Below are 18,638 nucleotides of genomic sequence, written 5' to 3' on the forward strand. Positions count from 1 at the left end.
TATGTACAATATGAAGCCATTTATATATACATAAAGTTGTATATATACATTATATATTACAATAAGTCCCCTACATACAAATGAGTTCTGTTCCCAGAGTGTGTTCATAAGTCCACTTCGTTTATAAGTCCAAGAAAATTATCCTAGTACCCAACTAATATAACTGGCTATAGTACTGTACTGTAATGGGTTTATAATACTTTTCACACAAGTAAGACATAAAAAACAAGCACAAAAAGAAGACATTTAAAATTTTACAGTACAGTACCTTGAAAAATACAATAGTACAGTACAACAGCTGGCACACAGGGGCTGGCATCAAGTGAACAGGCAAGAAGAGTTACTGACTGGAGGAGGGAGAAAAGGTGGGAGACAGTAGAGCTGAAGGACGGCTAGCAATAGAAGATGGAGGGCAAGCTTCAGTTTTACTGACACCTGACATTGCTGGCACAGTTCTTGTTCCTTGCTGAATTTAATTCTATTTACCCTCCTTGAAAAAAAGACACAGTGATGTCTGGATGGTAGCTCTTATTTTCTCTTCATAGATGACACAGTAGCACTGAATTGCATTCTGAACAGCTGCTATACCTTCATGTACCATTCTACATTCAGGTCCTGTGCCTCAAAAACTAACAGTGCCTTCTCAAATAAAGAAAATCCTCTGGCCATTTCCTGTCTCGTGAATCTCTTTGGTTCTTCAGTTTTTTCCTTCTTCCTCTTGTCTCTCTTCATCCTTTCTCTGGGCATTCAGTTCCATCAGGTATTCATTAGTCATGCATGTTCGCATCTTTGAAAGTTTGTAACTTAAAGATTCATATGTAGGGGACTTACTGTATATGTTTTCAAGATTAGCATATGTAAACATTAATGCATTCATCAACTATTTACAAAGATAAAACATATTATTAAAGTTGTGATTTCCTTTGGGAGTCTTCACCTAACAACATCCCCTTCCATCCAAAGCAACCTTGCTCCTTCCAAAGCAACCACTAATATAAATTTCAAATTTATGAAGTTTCATAAATTTCTTTCATATTTAAAATTTCATAAATTTTATATTTATCATCCCTTGCCTTTTTATAAAGAGTTAACATATATATTTTAACCCTCAAAATATATTATTTAATTTTACATGTTTGGGATCTTTACACAGATTGAATCATAATTCTCTATGATTCCTCCTAAAAATTTTCATTCAAAATTTTTTTTTGAAATACAAGTATGATTTGTTTTTATAGAAATCATTCTGCATATTGTTATATGATATTACATTGTACAAATATACCCATTGTATGTATGCATTCTACTGTCTGGACAGCCAAACAGTCATTGATTGCTTTTGGTTTTGTGTTTGGTTTTATTATTGTATTTTATAAACTCCTTTGTACACTTTTCTTGTGTACATTTGCAGTTCACTGGTATATATCCAGAAGAAGACTTACTGGATCATAGAAGGTTCATATCAACTATTTCTCTAAGTAATTTCAAAATGACTTGTTGTACAAATGTATACTCCTCTCATCAGTGTTTGTGTCTCTACAAACCACTAAAAAAATAATTGACATTGTCATATTTTAAAAATATTTTATAGTCTGGGATAAAAAAAGTACTACTCCTCTGGCTTTATTTGCATCTCTCTGTTAACTACTAAGGCTGAAAATATTTTTACACGTATATTGGCCTTTTATATGTCCTCCTCAGTGAAGAACCTGGTCTGTTGTATTCCCCTTTAATCCATAGTTTCATTTTTTTGATTGAAACGCAATAGACATATAACATTATATTATTTTCAGAAGTCTGACAACCATCTGTACCATACAAAGTTAGGAACAGTCTTTTTTGTTTTCTCATGTTGAGAATTTTTAAGATTTACCATGTTAGCCACTTTCAAGTATACAATACAGTATTAACTATAGTCACTATGTGTGCATTACATCTCCATGACTTATTTTTTATAGATGGTAGTTCATACCTTTTGATCCTATTCATGCATCTATTGTCTATGTAGGAGCTTGCAGGTTTTGTTTTTTCAGATTCCACATGTGAAATCATATTGTATTTGTCTTTCCCTGTATGACTTATTTCACTTAGCATTTGCCCTCAAGATCCATCCATGTTGTCAGAGATGGCAATATTCCATTCATTTTTATGGCTGAATAGTATTCTATTGTATATGTATACTGCACCTTCTTTATCCATTGATTCATCAATGCAATGTTGGATTATTTGTATTTCTTGGCTATTGTAAATCATGCTGCAGTGAATGTAGGAGTGCATCTTTTCAACATACCGTTTTCATTTTCTTTGGATAAATACCCAGAAGTGGAATTGCTGGATCATATAGTAGTTTTTTTAATGGTAGTTTTATTTTTAATTTTTTGAGGATCCACCATACTATTTTCCATAGTGGCTGCACAATATTACATTCCCACCAACAGAGCACAAGGCTTCCTTTTTCTCCATACCTTTTCTAACACATATTACTTCTTGTCTGTTTGATGATAGCCATTCCAACAGAGGTAAGGTCATATCTCGTTGTGGTTTTGATTTGCATTTTCCTGATGATTAGTAATATTGGTCATCTTTTCATGAATCTTTTGATCATCTGTATGTATTCTTTGGAAAAATGCCTATTCAGATTCTCTGCCTATATTTTGATTGATTTTTTTTTCTTTTTTGTTATTGAGCTGTAGGAGTTCTTTATATGTTTTGAATAGTAACCCTTTATTGTAGTATGATTTGCAACTGTTTTCTTCCATTCATTAGCCTGCCTTTTCATTTTCTTGATGGTCTCCTTGGCTGTGCAGTTTTTTTAGTTTACTTTTGCTTTTGTTACCTTTGCTTTTGAAGTTGAAGCCAAAAAATGAGAACCAAGACCTGTGTTAAGGAGTTCACTGCTTGTGTTTTCTTCTTGGAGTTTTATGGTTTCACTTCTTATATTCAAGTCTTTAAAACATTTTGAGTTAATGTATAAGGTGTAAGATAGTGGTATAGTTTCATTCTTTTGCATGTTGTGTTGATTTTTCCCAACATCTTTTATTGAACAGACTACCTTTCCCCAATGTATATGTTCTTGGCTCCTTTGTGGTAAATTAGCCATATAAGCATGGGTTTATTTCTGAATTTTCTATTCTGTTCTGTTGATTTCTATGTCTGTTTGTATGCCAATACTGTACTGTTTCAACTGTTACAGTTTGATAATATAGTTAAAGATCAAGGAGCATATTACCTTCATCTTTGTCCTTCTTTCTCAAGATTGCTTTGGTTATTCTGGGTCTTTTGCGATTCCCTACAAGTTTTAGGATTGTTTGTTTTATTTCTGTGAAAAATGTCAGTGGCATTTTAATGGGGATTGCATTGAATCTGTAGATTACTTTGGGTAGTATGAGCATTTTAACAATATTAATTTTTGTAATTTGGAGCACAAAATTTCTATTTTGTTTCTATTTGTGTCTTCCTCAGATTTCTTTATCATTGTCTTAAGTTTTCAGTGTACAGGTCCTTCACTTCCTTGGTTAAATTTATTCCTATGAATCTCATTCTTTTTGATGCAATTATAAATGGAATAGTTTCTAATTTCTCTTTCTGATAGTTCATTGTCAGTGTTTGGAAGTGCAACAGATTTTTTTTGAGATGGTTTTATATCCTACAACTTTCAGTTCAGTTCAGTTCAGTTGCTCAGCCGTGTCTGACTCTTTGCGACCCCATGAATCACAGCACGCCAGGCCTCCCTGTCCATCACCAACTCCCGGAGTTCACTCAAACTCATGTCCATCGAGTCCGTGATGCCATCCAGCCATCTCATCCTCTGTCGTCCCCTTTTCCTCCTGCCCCAATCCCTCCCAGCATCAGAGTCTTTTCGAATGAGTCAACTCCTTGCATGAGGTGGCCAGAGTACTGGAGCTTCAGCTTTAGCATCATTCCCTCCAAAGAACACCCAAGGCTGATCTCCTTCAACTTTAGTGAATTCATTTATCTTAACAGTTTTTTTTTTTTTAATGGAGTCTTTAAGGTTTTCTGTGTATAAAAATTCACTGGCAAATAGTGCTCATATAACTTCTCCCTTTACAATTTGAATACCTTTTCTTTTTTCTTTTTCATGCCTAATTTTCTGGCTAAGCATTTCAATAAATACTATGTTGAATAAAAGTGACAAGAGTGAGCAGCCTTGTTTTGTTCATGATCTTAGAGGAAAAGCTTTCAGCTTTTCACCATTGAATGTGATGTTAGCTGTGAGCTTGTCATATATGGCCATTATTGTGTTAACGTACATTCCTTCTGTACCCACTATGTTGAGAGTTTTAATCATAAATGGATGCTTAATTTTGTCAGATGCTTTTTCTGCGTCTACTGAGATGATCATAAGATTTTTATCCTTTGTTTTATTAATGTGATGTGTTACATTGCTTCATTTTTAGGTTTTGAATCATCCTTGCATCCATGGACTAAATCCCACTTGATTATGGTGAATGATTCTTTTAATCTGGGTTGCTAGTATTTTGTTAAAGATTTTTACATCTGTGTTCCTTAGGGATATCGAATTATAATTTTCTTTTCCAGTAGTGTCCTTATCTGGCTTTGGTATCAGGGTAAGGTAAGGCTAGTTACATAAAATAAGTTTGGGAGTATTTTCCCCCCTTTTCAACCTTTTTGGAAGAGTTTGAGGATTGGTGTCAATTCTTTTTTAAAAAAATAAGATTTATTTATTTTTATTTTTGGCTGTGTTGGGTCTTTGTTGCTGTGTGTGGGCTTTCTCTAGTTGCGGTGAGTGGAGGCTACTCCCTAGTTGTGGTGCATGGGTTTCTCATTGAGATGGCTTCTCTTGTTGCAGAGCACAGGCTCTAGACAGATGGGCTCAGTAGCTGCAGCTTGCAGGCTCTGGAGCACTGGCTTAGAAGTGGTGGCACAGTGGCATAGTTTCCTAATGGGCATGTGGGTTCTTTCCAGAGCAGGGATGGAACCTGTGTCACCTGCATTGGCCAGGCAGATTCTTAACAACTGGACCACCAGGGAAGCCTACTCTTCTTTTTATTTTAATTAATTTACTTATTTATTTTTGTCTGTGCTGGGTCTTTGTTGCTGCCTATGGGTTTTCTCTGGTTGTCAGGGTCTAGAACGTGCAGGCTTTGGTAGTTGCGGCACATGGGCTCAGTAATTCAGGCTCGTGGGCTCTAGAGCACAGTCTCAGTAGTTGTGGTTCCCAGGCTTAGTTGCTCCATGGCATGTGGAATCTTTCTGGACTAGGGATCCAACCTTTGTTCCCTGCATTGGAAGCTGACTTCTTAACCACTGGACCACCAGGGAAGTCTCCTTTTGTTAATTCTTAAATGCTTGGTAAAAGTCACTAATAAAGCCATCTGGTCCTTGAATTTTCTTCTCTAGGGGAGTTTTGATTACTGAGTCAGCCTCTTTCCTAGTAATTGGCCTATTCACATTTTCTGTTTTGGCCTGATTCATTCTTGGAAGGTTTTATGTTTCTGAGTATTTTTCTATTGCTTCTAGGTTGTCTAGTTTGTTAGTGTATAATTGTTTATAACAGCTACTTATGATCCTTTGTATTTCTGTGGTATAGGTCTCAGTGTTTCCTTTTTCATTTATACTTTTGATTTGGGTTCTCTCTCTCTCTCTCTCCCCCCCCCCCCCCCAATTGGCTAGTGTAGCTAAACGTTTTTCAGTTTTATCTTTTTAAAGAACCAATTCTTATTTAGTTTAATGTTTTCTATTTTTTTCCATTTCACTCATTTCTATTCTAATCTTTATTATGGCACCCTTATGGCATAAAGCAAAGAACTAAAGAGTCTCTTGATGAAAGTGAAAGAGGAGAGTGAAAAAGCTGGCTTAAAATTCAACATTCAGAATACTAAGATCATAGCATCCAGTCCCATCACTTCATGGCATATAGATGGGGAAACAATGGAAATAGTGGGGCTCCAAAATCACTGCAGATGGTGACTGCAGCCATGAAATTAAAAGATGCTTGCTTCTGGGAAGAAAAGCTATGACCAACCTAGACAGCATATTGAAAAACAGAGACATTACTTTGCCAACAAAGGTCCATCTAGTCAAAACTATGGTTTTTCCAGTAGTCACGTATGGATGTGAGAGTTGGACTACAAAGAAAGCTGAGCACCGAAGAATCGATGCTTTTGAACTGTGGTGTTGGAGAAGACTCTTAAGAGTCCCTTGGATTGCAAGGAGATCCAACCAGTCAATCCTAAAGGAAATCAGTCCTAAATATTCATTGCAAGGACTGATGCTGAAGCTGAAACTCCAATACTTTGGCCACCTGATGCAAAGAACTGACTCATTGGAAAAGACCCTGATGCTGGGAAGGATTGAAGGCAGGAGGAGAAGGGGACAACAGAGGATGAGATGGTTGGATGGCATCACCGACTCGATGAACATGAGTTTTGAGTAAGCTCCGGGAGTTGGTGATGGACAGGGAAGCCTGGCATGCTGCGGTCCATGGGGGTCACAAAGAGTCAGACATGACTCAGCGACTGAACTGAATATTTATCATTTCCTCCCTTCTACTAACTTGAGACTCAAGTTTGTTTTCTTTCTCCAGTTACTTAAAGGATAGTTAAGTTGTTTATTTGAGATCTCCCTTGCTTTATAACATAAGCATTTATTGATATAAAATTCCTTCTGAAAACTGTTTCTACTCCATCCCGTAAGTGTGACTCTTTTATCTTTTAGGTAGCATGTCATTTGATCTTTTTTTGTTTGATTGTTTTAATCTATTTAGCCATTTAGTCTTTTGAATGAAGAATTTAATCAGTTTACATTTGAAGAAATTATTGATAGGAACTTACTTTTGCCACTTTGTTAATTGTTTTCTTTGTTAATTGTTGTTTTGCAGATCCATTGTTTCTTATTTCTTATCCTGCTGTCTTTTTTGTGTGTTTTGATGTTTTTCAGTATCAGTATCCTTTGTTTTCTTTATAATACTGTTTTTGTTATTGCTCCAGTTTTTCCCTGTGGTTCCTTGAGACTTGCAAAAAATATCTTAACACCATATTTTAAGCTGGTAATAAGTTAACTTCAATAGAATTCCTAAACTTTGCATTTCTCCTCCTTCTCACATTTTGGGTTATTGCTGTTACAATATACATATTTTTATGTTGTATAACTGATAACAGATTACTGTAGTTATGGTTATTTTTTTCTGTGTTCATTTTTTTAACTTTTAAGCTAGAGTTGTTATGCCCCATTATCACCATATTACACAATGTAACTTTGACTGTATGTTTATCATTGTCAGTGAGTTTTACACGACCTTTTTGTGTTTCAGTGATATATATTAATTAGCATATATTTACTTCTACTCAAAGAACTCCCTTTAGAATTTCTTGTAAGCAGGTATAGCAGCAATAAACTCACTCAATTTTTGTTTGTTTGGGAAAGTTCTTATCCCTTCTTTATTTCTGAAGGGCAGCTTCACTGGGTTTAGAATTCTTGGTTAACAGGTTTTTTCTTTCCATATTTTGAATATGTCATGCCATTCTTTTTTGGCCTAAAAAATTTCTGTTGAGATATCTACCGACAGTCTTTTGGGGCTATATAACTTCTCTCTTTTCTCTTGCTGATGTTTAAACTCCTTTATTTTTACCTTTTGACAACCTAATTATAATGTGTCTTGGTGTAACCCTATTCAATTCAACCTGTTTGGGGTCATTTGAGCCTCATGATTCTGGGATGCCCATTTCTCTCAAGTTCAGGAAGTTTTTATCGTTATTGCTTTATGTATACTTTCTGTCCATTTCTCTTTCTCTTCTCTCTCTGGGATTCCAAAAATGCAAATGGTATTTCTTTTCATTGCATTCCATTAGTCTTTTAAATTCTTTCTTTTTGCTTCTCTGAATGGAAATTTGTAATGTCCTATTCTCCAGGTAGGTGGCTGATTCTTTCTTCTTCATGATTGAATCTGCCTTTGAAACTGTGGAATTTTCCATTCATTCATTGTATTTTCCAACTCTAGGATTTCTGTTTGTTTTTGGTGACTTCTAGTTCTTTTCAAACTTCCCAGTTCATTCATGCATTGTTTTCCTAATTTCGTTCAGTTGCCTGTCTGTCTGTGGTTTCTTATAGTTCACTATCCTTTGGAGAATTATTCTGAATTCTTAGTTTGATAGTTTGTACATCTCTGTTTCTTTAGGATCATTATTGGATTTTTTTGATAATGTCATATTTTTGATATTTTGTTATTCCTGATTCTTTATATTGGTACCTAAGCATTTGAGTAATCATGCTCCTCTTTCAAACTTTACAGATTTGCTTTGAGAGAGAAATCTTCACCAGTCAGCTCAGTATGGGTTTCTGGGTGTATCTGCTGGTAATATTCATGGGCTGGTAGGGCCTGCACTTATGGCCTGTTTTTGTCCAAGTTGATTTCTTAAGCTCTGAGGGCCAGGATTGCAGATGTACCACTGACTGAGAACTGAGAATAGGACTGCTAGCTTTGTTCCTCACCCAAAAGAGGCTGTAGGATGGGCTCTGCAGTTGCCTGGACTCTCTGGTCAGGCTTACTAGATGGTCCGAACTGGCTACTGTATTCAGCAATAAATGAGGCCATGAATTAGGTTCCCTACCCCAGAAGAACTGCAGAGCGGGCCCCAGGGGCTGATCAGCCGGTTGTTTGGTGACTCAAACCGGACAAGAGTGTGCACTGAATTTCCTGGTCAGATGAGGCCACTGGCTTTGCTCTGCCAGTGGGGAAAGTCACAGGCAGTGCTCTCTACTCAAGTGACACTGTAAGCAAGGCTGTTGGATGGGGTTGGGCTAAATAGCTTCCAGTGTACTCTGATTAGGTTCCCTGGTTGGGCAGGATAAAAGCTGTATTCAGGCTACAGATTAGTTTCCACGTCCAGGCTCAGCAGGAGTAGCTCTAAAGCTTTGTTTGTGACTCAAGCCAATGTATGTCCCAGCTACCCTGACAGAACAGAACCACTAGCTCTGCTGTACAGACTGCTGTCTCTACCTCTTCACCTCTCAGCTCAAGTGCTGCTGCTCACACAGCCGCCACTGCTCTTCAGCCCTTCCTGTCAGATGGGGCTGGGAGACACTCTCCACAGAGGGTGAGCCTATGACTCAGTTCCCTTGCAGGGCGAGTTGGTGAGGGGCCACTCTAGGCCTCTGCCAATTTTTCCCAGACAGGCTTTCTGGCCTGGAGGGCCCTGGAGCTTCCCTCAGCCTAAGCTATAACTCAGCTTGCCTGGCTATAGCAGGGGAACCCTCCAAGCCTAGTACTGGCTTTGCTCTGGGGGAGATCAGTTCTACCTGCCTGTCTCAGCCCAAGCATTTCTGAGATACACAGCTGCAAGTGCTCTTGCCAGCCCTTCTGGCCAGATGCGGCTGGAAGTCACTCTCCTTCGTGGATGAGGCAATGATTTAGCTTCTTGCCTGTGCATGGATACACGTGTCTCTAGGGCTGACAAGACTCCTCATTCAAGGGCCCAAATCAGGAAGATCTGCACCCCAACCAGTTTCCTGCTCAGAGCGCACCACTGATTTGGTTCTGCAGGTGAGTATAGCCATTGGTTGGAACTGCCACTTGGGCACTGCAAGCAGGAACTGCTCTGCCAGGAATCATGTGCTGTTTGTTGTGAGCCCCTCCCCACTTCTCCTCTCAGTCACATTCCCAGCGGTTGAACCTCACAGATCCTCTGCAGTCCCCATGGCATAAAACCTCCTGTGAGGTGACCCACAATGTAGGGGCAGCTGGTTGCCACTCTGTTTCTCATTTTTTTTCTTTCCTGGAAGAACCAGAGGTTCAGGGGAAACCTCTCTGCATGCTGCTGCACTGGTCTGGGGGTGGGTGCAGCTGCACTCCATGTGTAACCACTTCCCTTACCCCCTGTGAGACAGGGGGTGCTTCAGTGTCACCCCTTTGCTCTAGGATTCTCTTGGTATTGTCTTGTTCCTGGACAGTTGTTTATCTTCTTGTGGGGAGCCGCTAAGTCAGGAACCATCTATGTCACCCTCTTGGCCATGTCACTCCCCTGATATCTCTTTTTTTAATGGCACACATCCTCCAGTGGGATGCTAAGAAAAGGAATTTTTTGCAAAGACTCTTCCAACTTTTCCTGGGACACTGTTTCTGGCCCATTTTGTGTGACTAACACCTGCTCATCCTTTACAGCTCAGCTTAAATAAATACTTTGTCTCTCTAGACTAAGTAAGCTTACCCTTGCTTTGTGCTTTTATAGGACTCATTACCTTTCCTGGATATTATTAGATTATATGTATATCTGTTGTTTTTTCAGTATCTTTCTTCCCCACTGGACCATAAGCTTCATGATGGCAGGGATCATTTTAGCTTTATTATTATCTATTGTGTGTAGCACATGGGCTAGTACATAGCACTAAGTAGATATTGGTCACTTGAATTAATGAGTAGTTTCTTTGGCACAGTAATGGTTCTAGAATCTTCCAAATAACAATTTTCAGATTTTAAATATCTAGGATTCTAATAGCATTTCAAATTCATGCTCTCATAAAACTATAAATATATCTTTAGATGTTGTCATTATTAACACAGTTTATGAATATTTTATATAATAATACAGTTCCCTGAATTGACATTAGGTTTAAAAGGACATTCATATATAAATATAAAGTGATGAATTAGTATGGCGTGGGCTTACTTACAGTTTCTAAATGAAGCAGATGCTCAAGGCAGAGTTTGTGGGAGACAAAATATTTATTTGGAATCAATACCTGTAAAAGGAAGAGGAAGAAGACAGGCAGAACTGGAGAGAAGAAGCTTATCTATGATGCAGACCTGACAAAGCTTTGGCCAGGCGGGGGTGGGGGTGACTCCTGAGTGAGTACAGCCCATCAGAGTAGCCCACTCTGAGCTGAAACGTCAGAGCCTTTACATCCCACAGGACCTTTACACCCCTGCCGTACTCAGTCAGTGGGCACATGCTGCCCCTGGGAAGAGAATGAGCTCAGACAGGGCAGCTCACAGCAGCTGAGGCTGACTCTGAGCGGGCTGTGAGCTGGAGGCTGCCTGCTGACCACGCTTCTCACAGCATGTCTTTCCTATACTTGATTGTTAAGTTGGGCATTTTGAGTGCTTAAAAGTTTTGATACTTTTGGTCCACAAAGCAACCATAAGAACTAACAACTACTCATAAGTATTAATAGAAGAACTAGGATTAAAATCCAGTCATTTTGGTTTCAAAGTTCATGCTCTTAACCACTCTGCCACCCTGTCTCCCTATGCTGATCAGTTCAGAAATGCATGCACAGTAGGAATAAAGTGACTACCTGTCTCCCTACTAATAACATACATAAAAAACACACAGGTTGAGCTTATGTTATTATATAGTTAACTGTGAAACTGTTAATCCTTAAGAGAATATCAAGAAGGCTCTCCATCAAGGAACATAAAAGTATGATTTTTGGCCAGATCTTTTTGTTTTTGTTTTTTTTTCCATGCTAGATATTATTCTCTGACTCAAGTGATCTCCTCTGTTCCTCAGAATTTCTTAGAGTCCCAGGGAGGTGTCTTATGTGCTGTGCTCAGCCTTGTCTGACTCTTTGCAATCCTATGGACTGTAGCCCTCCAGGCTCCTCTATTCATGAGGATTCTCCAGGCAAGACTACTGGAATGGGTTGCCACACCCTCCTCCAGGGGATCTTCTCAACTCAGGGATCGAACCCAGGTCTCTTGCATTGCAGGCAGATTCTTTACCATCTGAGCCACCAGGGAAGTCCATGAATACTGGAGTGGGTAGCTTATCCTTTCTCTGGGGAATCTTCCTGACCCAGGAATTGAACCGGGGTCTCCTGCTTTATAGGTGGATTCTTTACCAGCTGAGTTATCAGGGAAGCCTGGAAGTGCCTTATACCTTCTCATAAAAATACTAGGTTTTCTACAGTGCAGTGCCCATGGTGTATTTCTGCCCCCACTGCCACAACTCTTGTCTTGTCTTCCTTTACAGTGCATGGGCTTATCCACAAGATATGGCTATGTCTCACGCTGCTTCGTCTCCAATAGCTTACTGCTCTCATGTTTCCCACTTCTGATGAAGGGATGGGAGAGTGAGTGATACCACCGAGTACTTAGAATTGCTTCTCTCCCCTGATACCAGTAAAGCTTTTTACTGGATCAAGCCACTTCTTGATCACCTCTTTCCTTACGCTGAGTTCTCTCTTGAAACCTCAGCTCCTCATCCACATAGATGTCTGTTCACCCATGGCAACCAGTTCATAAGGGCATTCCTCAATGTTAACACTGGCATCTATAAGCCAGTTTCAAGCTTTATGCTTTAGGTTTTATTTCCTGGAAATTGGGCTTCCCTGGTGGCTCAGCTGGTAAAGAATCCGCCTGCAATGCAGGAGACCTGGGTTTGATCCCTGGGTTGGGAAGATCCCTGGAAGCAGGGAATGGCTACCCTGGACTGGAGAATTCCACGGACTGTGTCCTGGAAATTAATTCTAAGATGAAGTTTTGCTGACAAGACATTGATTGAGAAATGCCCCTATAACCAGTACCTGAAGTGGAGAGGGGGTACCCTCAAGGGGCAGAGGGAGAAGGTAATCTGCATCCCAGTTGGGGAGTTCTAGGGCTGGGATGGCCCTTTAGCATTGTCCTAATGGTCACTGAATGTCCCAGCTATAACCTTAGGTGAAGTATTTCCCTTTGAGGAAAGGGAGGGTCTCCACTATAAGCTGCCATCAGGTAACTCCCAAGAGCAGAAAGAACGAGTGCTTCAGTCTTAAAGTGGGGGAGCTGAGTGGCACCTCACACCATCCAAGATCACCATCCCAATTATTTAGTGCCACTAACCAAAATTTGGTCTTTGAAGTTGTAAGACTGTCTCAGAAATACTCCCTTTTTCTTTGGTTATGGAGAGATTATTTTTTTCTGTTTGCTTTCATAATACACATTCACACACACACACAGCAGTTAACTATAATATTAGGGCTCTAATGCTTATGACCCTTTTATTCTGCCTGTTCTTCGTGTTTTTCATCTGTTTTCAAAGGGTTACAGAATATCTTGGCTTCAGGCAAGTGAAAATACTATCTTCTGAGATGAGTGTTTTCTGGAAGATTATCTCTGTAACTCACACATGCTTCCCTACATGCTTGGTTCCTTTCTTACAAAAGAGCTGTTTCCCTGGGATCAGACACATATAACAAGATGCTCTCTCACTGAGGTCCCTGAATGTAAATAGCAGAACTCCCAGCAGAATGAGTTCTAAATAAGCTTCCAGGGTGATTATTTCTAATAATTCAAAAGAATCATTGCCCAGATAATAAGCAATGCACAGTGATACTACAGGTGTTGTAGAGAGAGACACTAAGTGTCTCTAGTGTATTTACTGTATTAGACAAAGTCCATCTGTTTAATTTGCTGATAAGTGTGCCAGGATCTCTTCCTGCAGGTGTCTTAGAAATCTATAAATGGACAGTTATTTGCTTACAAGGATGTCTCCAGGGTGACATTGTAGTATACCATTTTTTTTTAACACTCTCCCATTCTCCTTTTCCCATGACCTCTACCAGCATGCCAAAACCTGCTCCACATTGTCCAATTTCTGTCCCTTCGCTTGCTTTCCTTTCTCTGAGCTGTAGATCTCAGCTCTAGTGATGAGATCAAACCCCTTGACTTGAAGGGGGAACAGTTTCTAATCTTTCTAAATATTCATATACGAAAACATGAAACTCTTGGTGAGGTGAAATTCAGGGTTGTGAGGCAACAATGAAAGAAGTATCTCTAAAAGTTTGGTTGTAAGGAGGGTACACTAAGGATTAATCATTGATCAATCCTTTCATTTGGTTAGGTATGTAAAATTTGAGTTTTAAACTATAAATCAAATTATAATGGCATATACTTTGTGAGCTGAGAGCTGATACTCAAGTACTTTAAAAGGAATTAAGTCTCATTCAATTGTATGTTTTGCTTTCTGAAGTTTTAATAGTTGCAGAAAGCCATGAGGAAGAAGACCAAATAAATTTTTTGTTGATGACACAATGAAAGAAAAAGGTACATTAGCCCTGTTTTGGTTGACTAATGATGGAGCTGTTCATCACCATCCAACTATTTTTCATATCAGTTTTAAATTATTTAGTAATTATTATTATTTACTAATTCCCTTTAGTGTAAATATATATGTTAAATGTGACTACAGGAACCCTGAGAATCCTTTTTAACTTTTTGCAAATTAGAATCAACTGTAAGTTAATGCTTAATGTATTGAAGTCATACTTGTGATTACCTTAAAACTATAGGTTATGCCAGCGAACTTAACCCTATAGTGTTCAGGTTTACTTTAAAAATTATTTTCTAAATAATACTAATAGGTTTTCCGCTGAGTAAAATGATGAGAAGCACTAAAGTCATCACAAATAATGACAGTGACTCAGTGCAAGGTAGGCTTTCCTTGTAAATCTAGGTCAAAGTGACATAGTGGCTCTACTTTCTAGAATATGCTGCCATGACTGGGTAACATTTGAAGAAATATTTTTTTAGCTTTTCAGTTGAAAGTTACACACGTAAAATGACTATTTGTGTGTGTGTATACACACACATATATCTATGGCAGGCTTCCCAGGTGGCGGTAGTAGTAAAGAGACGCGGGTTCAACCCCTGGGTGGGAAAGATTCTCTGGAGGAGGGCACAGGCAACTCCAGTATTCTTGCCTGGAGAATCCCATGGACAGAGGAACCTTGTGGCTACAGTCCATAGGGTCGCAAAAAGTCAAACATGATTGAAGTGATTTAGCACAGCATTCACACATATATATGGCCCAACAATGACAATATTGTGAGAGACATAGGTGGTTCAGACAGTGCTCCTGAAGATCAACTAGCTTTGTAACTTTCGGCAGTTAGCATTAGGTACAATTTATATGTATGTGTAAGTGTGTATATATATATATTTACAATTTGTATATATTATACATATATATAAATATATACATATATAAAATATATTATATTTAGGTATATAAATATTCATATTGTGTATTTACATAAATGTATAATTTATATATTTGTATACATATTGCTTAAATATATATGACCACATGTTTATGCATATCTGCCTGTGTTTTATTTAGGTTTTAGCTAATATAACCTAGGTTGTATATGTAATAAAATAAAAAAATGATATTTATTTGAGTTACTTAGAATATTTTATTTGGTTATATCTTAACCAATGAATGAAGTATATGAATTGCATTTGCTAGTTTCAAATCCTGAAAGATGATGCTGTGAAAGTGCTGCACTCAATATGCCAGCAAATCTGGAAAACTCAGCAGCGGTCACAGGACTGGAAAAGGTCAGTTTTCATTCCAATCCCAAACAAAGGCAATGCCAAAGAATGCTCAAACTACCGCACAGTTGCACTCATCTCACATGCTAGCAAAGTAATGCTCAAAATTCTCCAAGCCAGGCTTCAGCAGTAAATGAACCGTAAACTTCCTGATGTTCAAGCTGGATTTAGAAAAGGCAGAGGAACCAGAGATCAAATTGCCAACATCTGCTTGGATCATGGAAAAAGCAAGAGAGTTCCAGAAAAACATCTATTTCTGCTTTATTGACTATGCCAAAGCCTTTGACTGTGTGGATCACAATAAACTGTGGAAAATTCTGAAAGAGATGGGAATACCAGACCACCTGACCTGCCTCTTGAGAAATCTATATGCAGGTCAGGAAGCAACAGTTAGAACTGAACATGGAACAACAGACTGGTTCCAAATAGGAAAAAGAGTACATCAAGGCTGTATATTGTCACCCTGCTTATTTAACTTATATGCAGAGTACATCATGAGAAACGCTGGACTGAAAGAAACCCAAGCTGGAATCAAGATTGCTGGAAGAAATATCAGTAACCTCAGGTATGCAGATGACACCACTCTTATGGCAGAAAGTGAGGAGGAACTCAAAAGCCTCTTGATGAAAGTGAAAGAGGAGAGTGAAAAAGTTGGCTTAAAGCTCAACATTCAGAAAACGAAGATCATGGCATCCGGTCCCATCACTTCATGGCAGATAGATGGGGAAACAGTAGAAACAGTGTCAGACTTTATTTTTTTGGGCTCCAAAATCACTGCAGATGGTGACTGCAGCCATGAAATTAAAAGACACTTACTGCTTGAAAGGAAAGTTATGACCAACCTAGATAGCATATTCAAAAGCAGAGACATTATTTTGCCAACAAAGGTCTGTCTAGTCAAGGCTATGGTTTTTCCAGTGGTCATGTATGGATGTGAGAGTTGGACTGTGAAGAAAGCTGAGTGCCAAAGAATTGATGCTTTTGAACTGTGGTGTTGGAGAAGACTCTTGAGAGTCCCTTGGACTGCAAGGAGATCCAACCAGTCCATTCTGAAGGAGATCAGCCCTGGGATTTCTTTGGAAGGAATGATGCTAAAGTTGAAACTCCAGTACTTTGGTCACCTCATGTGAAGAGTTGACTCATTGGAAAAGACTCTGATGCTGGGAGGGATTGGGGGCAGGAGGAGAAGGGGACGACAGAGGATGAGATAGCTGGATGGCATCACTGACTCGATGGACGTGAGTCTGGGTGAACTCCGGGAGTTGGTGACAGACAGGGAGGCCTGGCGTAGTGCGATTCATGGGGTCGCAAAGAGTCGGACACGACTGAGCAACTGAACTGAACTGAATGTTGTGATGTACTTCTTATGGAACCACTTTTAGTGCTTTGATAAATGATATTATATACTTTCAACTACTTTTAATTATCCCTAATAACCCCAAAAGGTTTAAAAATATTTTTGCCTTATTCAAAGTGGCTTGCTGGCTATTAAAAGCTGAGTGCCTCTGGCTGAGCAGCCTCTTGGCTGCTAACATGGGTAATTATGGACATTCCTAAGGCTATTAAATTCATAAGGCTATTAAAACATCTAATGTTTCTTAGCTTTGATTATAAGACATCCGAGATTGCCTGGCTGGATTAGGAGTGTTTTGTTTTAAGCTTTTAGATCATAAGATCTTTAGACCAAGTCTTATCTATATTCTGTGATGTAAAACTACATTTCTGCTATTGCATAAATATTAGCTAATATATACTTTTTGAAGACTTAATATATCTTCCCATGCTGTACTTGAACTCCTTATTTATGCAACATTCCTATAGACAATGAAGAATTGAATCTTGTACTTAGGTTGCATTATTTGTGAAATTCTTTACTGAGGGTAAAATTGAATACACACATACACAGGGCATTGCTGTTTGTATATCACACTGACATATGCAATATAAATACATAAAGCTCTAGATAATTTTTTAAACTCTATGTGATCTTAGAGATAATATTGATCAAACATCTAATTTTTTAGTTGATAAGCTGAGGCAGAGTTCAAATGATTTATACTGTCACACATCAGGTTATTGGCAATATTGAAGGTATATAGAACATAGCTGCCAATTTGCAATAGAGAATAATAGCCCATTATGTTAATATAATCCACTCTTAAAACAGCAAGCTCTCTCAGTTTTATTTTCTCCTAAGTAAATTTATTACAGTGGATGATTCAGTTATTTGCATGCAGAAACCTGATGGTTGTTATTCAGATAGAATACAAATAAAATTAATAATAATTAGTTTCTAACAGTTCCATCTTGTCCTCATTTCTCCCTAAAATAATCGATATATAGAAGTTTCAGGAAGAAAATAATTGGGTATAAAATAGGGAGGCATCCTCCATTACCTTAATTTGATAAGGCCTTGAAGACGACTGGGTCCTTAGCCTGAATTGCAGATATAATTGACAAGAAGTCAATCAAATTTTCTGTACTGGAAAATTCTAACATCAGAGCTTTTCCAAATCTTGGGTTTGTTCATTTCATCACTTGAGGATAACTACTTCACCGAATCTCAGTTTCTTCCCCAGTGAAATGGGGATAAGACTATATCATGTTTCTATTCTATGAGTATTAAATGAAATACTAATTGTAATGTATGTGTCACCGAAAATACCTGATAGACAAAGATGGTATGGCACTTATTTATTTACCACAGGCCTCCATAAGTAGTTCTCAGATCCTATAAGAAATCATCCTTGACTTTTAGAGACCCAGAGTTAAATGGACACCAGATACCAAGGAAGCCCTGAAATGTAGATCAGTCAAAAGTTTCTGGTAATAAAGAGGAGTTTAAATAAATTTAGTATTAATTTTTGGTCACTCAAGAGATAGCAAGTGACGATGTATATTATAATGATTGTATAACCCTATCATCAGGAACTCAGAAGAAACAGAGTAAGGAAAATTAAAAACCCGGGTGCTATCCCTATAAGAGAAAATTATTCATTGAGCTTTACTCCAAAAAAGATTTGGTTCAAAGCAAGGGCTGTAATTGCTCAAGTCCATGTCTTTTGTGACTGCATAGTGAAAGTGAAAGTCACTCAGTTGTGTCTGACTCTGCGACCCCATTCTATATAGTCCATGGAATTCTCCAGGCCTGAATACTGGAGTAGGTAGCCTTTTCCTTCTCTGGGAGATATTCCCAACCCAGAGATCGAACCCAGGTCTCCCACATTGCAGGCAGATTCTTTACCAGCTGAGCCACAAGGATTATTTCTGTAAAAACTTTAGTTGGGAAGGAAGTGGTTACATTTTCTACTGGGTTTTGTCACCTCTTGTCTTAAACATCTCCTAT

The sequence above is a fragment of the Capra hircus genome, assembly GCF_001704415.2.
Source record: "Capra hircus breed San Clemente chromosome X unlocalized genomic scaffold, ASM170441v1, whole genome shotgun sequence".
In the NCBI taxonomy this organism is placed as follows: domain Eukaryota; kingdom Metazoa; phylum Chordata; class Mammalia; order Artiodactyla; family Bovidae; genus Capra; species Capra hircus.